This window comes from Triticum aestivum, chromosome 5B, assembly GCF_018294505.1.
Source record: "Triticum aestivum cultivar Chinese Spring chromosome 5B, IWGSC CS RefSeq v2.1, whole genome shotgun sequence".
Lineage (NCBI taxonomy): Eukaryota > Viridiplantae > Streptophyta > Magnoliopsida > Poales > Poaceae > Triticum > Triticum aestivum.
The window spans coordinates 680,812,691-680,821,098 of NC_057807.1; the positions used below are offsets into that span (position 1 = coordinate 680,812,691).

At 48.0% G+C, this 8,408-nt stretch overlaps 1 pseudogene; it reads right to left on the minus strand.

Annotated features, from left to right (window-relative positions):
* Window positions 1-1,521: 1,521 nt before the first annotated feature.
* LOC123117621 (uncharacterized) lies at window positions 1,522-2,739 on the minus strand (annotated as a pseudogene).
* Between the last annotated feature and the right edge of the window lie 5,669 nt (window positions 2,740-8,408).

An 8,408-nucleotide genomic window follows, 5' to 3' on the forward strand; every position in this document is an offset into this window, starting at 1 on the left:
CCATTTCTGAGAGCACCATCCACCATGTGGTAGCAACCTACTCCCAGCATTTAATAACTTCAATGCAGTCCGATGAGACTGGAAACGCTAGCTGGGCATTAAGATCAGCGGCCATGGCCATTGCTCCTGGGCAATGTCTAATTGCGTTTTTCAAGCCAGAGTAGATTTACTGACATAGATAACTCGTGCTTTCTGACTTTCTGTACAGCCAAAATTACTTTTGGATAATAATAATGTCCAAAAAGTTCCAAAGCATCTACTCCCTCCGTCCCAAAATAAGTATCGTGCCAGGACACTTATTTTGGGAGTGATTTTGGGATGAAGGAGTAAATGTTTTTTGCCAAATATCATATCAGATTCCATTGAAGTATCGCCAAAAAAGAATTCATTTAGTAATTACAATGAATTCTGTATTCCTCCCTTCCATTCGAGCTACTACTATTAACTTAGTAACCTATGTCACATCTTTATGTGATTTCCATGAAACTATCCACAATGATATAATATCATTAACATATTGATCTAAGATTCTGTATAAGCAACACAAATACTATGAATATATATTGTTTCTGTAGATAGTACAATAAATATATTTATGAGTACCAAAAGAGGTTTAAATAATTAACGATGTTTCTCGCGCAACAGCGCAGGCCATGGTTAGTTATTTGTAATAGCATGGTATATGTGTATTTATGAATCCTGAAATTTTATCTATTGAATAATATCAACAAACTAAAGAGGACACCCTCACATTTAGGATGGACACCGTGCTAGTTTTATATCAACAACACGAAGAGCGGCTAGTGAGTATAATCAACATGAGCCACGCAACGTCCAGGTCTTGCAGAAAACAAAAAGGAAGAAAAGAATATCGACAAGGAACAGATAAAAATGGGTATCATAGATATTACATTACGTTTGAGGCTTATAAATCAACAGGAGATATGATAGAGTAGCTCACATTGTTGTTCCATGCTCACAAAAACAGAGTTGTTCTTCAAATAATAATGGGTGGTGGTATATCTACATCACATTCGAGGCTTATACAAAATTAATAGGAGATATGTTAGGAACCTCTCCTTGACCATAACCTGGTAGTCGTCCGTCAATTTAAAACTTTTTATTATAACTTTGAACCAGCTCAATGTGATCTACGACGAGGCGGATAACAGTGAGGAATTCACCGCCCCTGCCAAGTTGCCTGCAGTGGGAAATATCGGTGCTGTGGTGGGCTGCATAGCACAGCAATTCCACCCACAGCTCGAAGATGACCTTCAGCATGGGCACATCCGTGTTCTTTCCAAGTAGATCATGTGCAAGAGATGGCTTATCGTCAAGTAATGACCGAGCAAACTCCTTGCCAGTGAAACAGTTTTCCTTATTCCAGGCCCCATCCATATCATCTTCAGTTAGATCGTGTGGAACTCCGCCGGGAAGCAAGCTTGGGTGCATCATTAAAAACTTCATGTAGTTAGATAGTACCTTTATTGCCTCTACAAGGGATTTGTCATCCACTGCAGTGTTGATTGCAATTTTTTGTAGAGGCTTGGTAGGCTATCAACAAAAAATTGCAATCACTTCTTAGGTACCATTGCCTTCACAATCCTGTTTCTACGCTTGGTTTGTTTACGGGTTCTGTAATCCAACACATTATGCTGCCCAATAGAGTGCAACCATTTTCTTTGTCTTCCCACCTTGAGAAGTCTGCGGAGGCACACAACCATAGCACTAGTTCGGTGCCATCCCCGACGATGCAAGTAGTTCCGCATCCATGTCGATCCTGCAACTCTAAGGACTGATGTGGTTTCCAGGATGATGGCCCCAACCAATAGCAGGTAAGTAATGGAGATATCAACTTTGTTGTAAGCACCTTTACCGTCATCACGACGGAATAACAAGAATGCACCCACCGTGCCAAGTAGTGAGATGGCCCGGATCAAGTAACCCTGCCAAGTGTGTACCACTTGCGCCTTAGTGTAAAACAGGTCGTACAGAAGTGAGAGCTCCGCCTCGACCAGGTCATACAGGCCCAGGTCACATCTATACGGCAGTCTTATCTGCCGAAATCTGTGAGTTATGTCGCTGAACCGATTTAGCCGATTGACATTGGCAAATGCACCCTTGCAAAAATAAAACATGTAATGCGCATGGGGTAGAATCACCTCCTCTCTGTCCATCTCAGCTCTGCTCTTCAACATGTCATCTTCGTACGTAATGCTCATGCCCCAAATGGAAATTGTTAGTGTTGCCTCTTTGGAGTGCCCACACCCTCTCCCCGTACTTGATAAAACCCACTATGAACATCACTATGGTGGCTGATACCAAGGTCCAGGTACCGGGTATGGTGTAGCGGTACAGGGCGTAGCCGGCTCCTGATGCCTGCACCATGAGAGTCAGCAGGTGGCGCCTCCATAGCTGGTTGTCCTCCATGGAGAAGGCAGTGATGATGGTATCCTGGCCACCCAGGTGGAGCAGAAAGAAGGTTGCCCAGAACGCCACAAGCCCGGCGTCGCGGGGCCTGCTCTCAAGGGTCATGTGGCCAAGGGCGTATACCGCGATGTTATCGGCCATCAGGTACGACAGCCAGAGCAGGGCCATCAGCACACCAGAGGAGCTGCGCCGCCGGATCCCACCGCCGGCGAGAAGGACGAGCTGAAGCAGGAAGCTGGTTACAACCAAGATTTGGATGCTCCAATCTTTCCACACACGCACCACCAGTCCTCCTCCTCCTCCTGCCATTGATGTCTTGTCCACTGAAAATCATACTGGAACATAAGAACACCTCCCCAGCGCGCGCGCGCGCATACACAGATCTACATGCATGTACTCATATATGGTCTACCAAATCTAGCTAACTGCTTCATACATAACGCACTCATGGCAAGGAACGAGCTTACCACTTCAGTAACTACCCATAGGCTATAGCTATCGTATTTATACAAGGGAAACAATGTATATGGATCTAGAAGAACACATAGCGAGCTTGGGTTGACTTACATGAGGAGGAGACCCCAGCCGGTGGGATGAGCGGGATCACTTGGAGGATGATCAGAAAGCTGGGTGTAGCAACGGCGATCGAGAACGGCAGATCAAGCTTTTCAGCTGCAGTTTGAGAGTGTGTTCGGTCTACTGGCAATGCAGTGATCCAACTCCAGGTCTGTCGGAGGAAGAACGGGCAAGAACGACTTCCCAGGAAATAAACTAACGACTTGACGCCAGTTTAATTTACTCCTTTTTGATTCCTTCCAGCTAGTTGTAACGTGGGCGGTTGGATTAGCGAGGAGTTTGAAATATGGTAAGACGTTATAGCCTTGACCCCGTTTAATTAGATGCATGGCATGGACGGTAGTTTGATTTTATCGTGCAAGTGTGAAATGTACGAAAGTTTACCTCATTGCCAAAGTATGAAATAAACAAAACGCATGCAAAGTATGATTTTATCCTTTGAAACATCTTAACCATATTATTGCAATAAATTGAGTCTTAAGTGAATTTGCTGAATGGTGCATACGATTAACTATGCTACCATAGCCAAGATATCTCGAGACCTCATTAGCACAGTGCTCAAAATAATATATGTGACCTACATCAATTCCCACATGAATGGTGCCCCCACTCAGCCCAACTCCTTGTGTATTTCTAGAAGCGCCATGTTAGTCTAAACTTTCAAGAAGCAGCCCACAGAAACTCCCAACCCTAGCCGCCCCTCCTCCTCACCCCCTCCCCTCCTCCCTCCCTCGCCGCCGCCTGAGGCAGCCGCCGGGCAAGCCCGCGGTGCCAAGGATGGTGGCGACGGGGCCTCGGTTGCCCTGCTCCTGTGTGGGGAATCCGGGATCTGAGCGGCGGCTCCATTGGCAAGGCACGGCCGGCTAACAGCCGTGCGAGTGGTGGATCCGGTGTCCCGGCCGCGCGGGCGACGGGGTCCGGTGGTCGCTGGCGGACAGCGGCGGCTTCTGCGGCGGTCGGTGTGCGCTATCTGGCGCCTCCCTTCCTCCCCTGTCCGGCGTGCGGGCCAGCCTGGTCGGGCCGCGCTTCCTCTTGGTCGCCGGTTCTGTACAGGAGGTGCTGTTGGTGGCGGAGATCTAGTTCGGGCGAAATCCCTGGCCGGCCATGACCGGCCGCGCCGACGGCGACGCCTGAGGGCGTCGTTTCCCTCCTTGGAGGCGTCAGTATGGACTGATCTCCTCACTTCACCTTTCCCTAGGTTCCCCGGGCGAAAGCCCTAACTCTGTTTGGCGGCGGCGGCGCTCATGGCCTCGTTCCCTTCTTGAAGGCGCCGCTTTGGGAACCTTGGGGTTGGGTGGCGCTTGTGGGTGGTGGGTGACGGCAGTGGTGCGCCCCTTCCCTAGCATGGATTTACGTCCGTTGCTTGGAATGGAGTCGCGTAGGTGGAGGTCGTCGGCTCGCATCGTGGTGGCGTCAATGGCGGAGGACCCGCCAAGGCTCGAGTAGGTGAAGGTCGTCGTTTGGCGTCGTGGTGGCGTCGATGGCAGAGGACCTGCCAAGGTTGTCATCTCAATCTGCTCTGAAGATGGACCACTCGAAGATGGCGGCGACGACACATGTGAGTGCGTCAGACCGGTTTGAGCCCCGGACCTGGCAGATGGCTCGGTCGGGGCCTCCGGCTTCAGATATTAGGTTTAGGTGAGAGGTATGGGTATGTGGCCCAGCTTGCACCCCTTCATCATTTAGATAGGAGTAGCGGCAGATGCTGCCAAGATGGTGGATTCAGTCTTATTGTTTTTATACTTTGTAAGGTCCTCAAGAATAATCAATAAAATGGCCGTATGCATCACCCCCAGATGCAGAGGCCGGGGGTCATCCTCCTTTTAAAAAAAACATCAATTTCCACATCTAAGGTCTAGTGTTTTGACATTTTGTTTTCAATTGTACACCGTTTTCAATCCTGTAGGTTTCGCAAAGGAATTTGTTATTTGTAAACCATTGATTTGGCACTCCTTTGTTTATCACCAAATGTTATTTATAGTTTTGTTATGCTTTATCTATATTGTTGGATCATTAAGCATTGCGTTTATGTTCTTGATTTGTTGGGGCAATTGAGTCATATTTTGTATGTTTTCGCATGGGGCAATTTTTGGGTGGTTATGAGGTATTTGGGGGGGGGGGGGGTAGTTATAGGCGCTAAAGTTTTCCTGTCTCACTGATTTTTTTGGCCCGGATCTTACTCCAGTACTGGCTCCGCCAAATTTTGCCCGACTCCGGTGAGTGAGGGGCGATGACGGCGGTGCGCCTTCATCTCGCTTTAGTGCTTGTAGTTGGCGGCGACGCGCCTTCATCTCGCTTCAATGCTTGTAATCGTCGTTAGGTGGTCTATGAATCTAGATGTAATTTTTATTATTTCTGATGTTCGTTGTACTGCCATAATTAAAGATGAATAGGTCGGATGTTTTCATAAAGAAAAATCTAATAGTTCTTCAATAACTTAATCTTTTAATGAACTGCTTGGCGCATGCAATTGAATATTATAGATCATTAGTCTGGAGTGGCCACCCTCGGGTGGCACACCATGGACCGGTCCCGAGCGGCCCGTCATTGGTTATATGACCAATATAGCTAAGCCTCTCATGGTACCGGTTGTGGCGACCTGCCCCATTATCTAGTCAATAGCTGGTCAAAGTAACCATTGACGGGTCTCATATGGAAGCCGGCCAGTGTACCTGTAATTGTTATGAGTACAAATAAAGTTACAGGTGTTTCTAAAAATTTAATCCGTGAACAAAACACCAATTATAGAATAATGAAGATTCTGGTGTTACTGACATTATGTTTAGAAGACTAACTATGTTTCGAGTGCTCACACATGACACACAACCATCAAAAAGAAACATAATATGGTAGGTGCACACACCGCGGAAGCCTTTCTAGCCGCCGCCTCCTCCTCCTCCACAAAAAATTTAGGGTTTCTGCCTTCCGCCGGCGCCACCGCAGGTCCGCCTCCTCTCCGGTGGCCCTAGGGCCATGGAGGCGCGGTGGATCTCGGCAAGGGCTGGCAGGAGGGCTCTGTTTTTAGTCGTTTCTGCCAGTTTTGCTAGGGTTTGTGTCCTGCTTAGAAAGACGAGACGGCGGCGGCTCCCTGAAGATGGAATAAAGGTCTCTCCACCTAGCCCCCATTTCGGCGGTGCGTCTAGCATCGTTGGTGGGCGTGTGGAGGTGTGTCTCCGACGGATGTATCTTTGATGAATTTGCTCGGATCGCGTCGTTGTTCGGCTATGTTCATGTGTTTTTGGATTGGATCTTTCTGATCTACGTTATTCTTCATCTGCGGCGGTGGCTGTTCTGGTACGCTGGTCCTACAGGGCCTTAGCACGACGACTTCCCGACTGTTTACTACAACAAGTTGTGCCCGACTCCGGCGATGGAGGGGCGATGATGGCGGCGCGTCTCCGGCTCGCTTCAGTGCTGGTAGTCGTCGTGAGGTGGTCTACGGATCTGGACGTAATTTCTATTATTTCTGATATTCGTTGTACTGTCATGATTGAAAATGAATAGATCAAAAAATTCTCGCAAAAAGAAAAAAAGAAAAGAAACATAAAGTTGGCCAGCAACCCCCTAAGGAAAAAGGGATAAAAGAGCACGACACACCAATTTTCTACGAACGACGTCGTGATTTTAGTCGTATGTATGCTGCACTATAAAGAGGGGATATGCCAATGATCCAAGTGTTGGAACTGTTATACCAAATAAAAGACAAAACCACCGACACCCCATGTGTGTGAGAGAGTAAGCCTCTTAGAGCATCTCTAGCAGACCCCGCATCTCGTCGACCCGCAAAACGCGTTTGCAGTTCGCGGGAAAACGGTTTTGCAGGCCGGCGCGAACGACCGCAGAGGTAGACCCCGCAAAGCCGACCCGTATCAGGCAGATCCCGCAAAGCAGACCCGTATCAGGTAGACCCCGCAAAGCCGACCCGTATCCTCTGTTACGGGTCGGCTTTACGGGGTCTGCCTCTGCGACCATTCCCCCCGGGCCCGCAAAACGTAAATTTGCACCTCAATTTGCATTTCTTTGCTTTTTCAACCACATTGGATACATAGGAAATCATCAAATCTTTGTTAGAATAGTAAGACCAAAGAAAACAAAAACCACAATTATGCATTTTAGAAGATTTCCCATTTCCATAACTGCTCCTACTAGTTGAAGCAATATCTTCTCCATGCACTCATTGTTGATCTGCGGATTCTTGATCTTACATTCTTCATTTTTTTTGGGCTCTAAAGAAGTAGACGTTGCTTCCCCTCTAGTTGCACATGCATGCGCTTCATTGCCTTCGATTGTACTAAGGAGTGCACGAACGTCTATCGGTTTTCTTTCCATCAATAAATCAATGTATTCGCCTTCTCAAAACCAAAATGAGCATCCATCTTCCTATACGCATGATGATATTTGAAATGAGCTAACATGATGAGCTACCGAAATGAGCTGAATGAAAACAGCACGTACCCCGTCGTTTTCGCATTTGAAGAACACCCATCGGGGGTGCTTCGGCGTGCCCCAAGTCAGCCGTAGCACTGTCCACGCGCAGTCGTCGCACTATATGAGCGGCATCGGTGAGCCACAGAGCCTCTGCGCGAGGGCCGAGCCCTGCGGACGGCCGACCAAATCCATGTCGGCACACCGTCGGCGACGGCAAGAGGACGAACCCGCACCTGCATGCGGCGATGCGCCTTTGCCGGGGCAGCCCGAGGTGCTCCCCGACCATTTCATTGCTTGGCGCAGCCGGCGGTGGACAGGAAAGCCAAATCCGGCCACCCACGATGAAGGACCGCAGATCCGCAAGTTCCCGACCCGCCGATGCAGGAGGAGGGGGAGGGGACGGAGTGCAACCTCGTGCGCGTGGCAGCCTTTTGGCGTGCTCCCGCTGGCTACTTTCGCGGGCACAATGCTACTATCCTTTTACCACACTTGTGCTTCAAAGTAGCACCATGATCTTCATGATAGAGAGTCTCATATGTTGTCTCTTTCATTTACTAATGGGAATATTTCATTATAGAACTTGGCTTGTATATTTTAATGATGGGCTTTCTCAAAATGCCCTAGGTCTTCGTGAGCAAGCAAGTTGGATGCACACCCACTAGTTTTCTTTTGTTGAGCTTTCATATATTTATAGCTATAGTGCATCCGTTGCATGGTAATCCCTACTCACTCACATTGATATCTATTAATGGGCATCTCCATAGTCCATTGATATACCTAGTTGATGTAAGACTATCTTCTCCCTCTTTTTGTCCTCACAACCACCACCATATACCACCATAGTGCTATGTTCATGGCTCACGCTCATGTATTGCGTGAAGTTGAAAAAGTTTAAGATTATTAAAGTATGAAACAATTGCTTGGCTCGTCATCGGGGTTGTGCATGATTAAATACTTTGTGTGATGAAGATAGA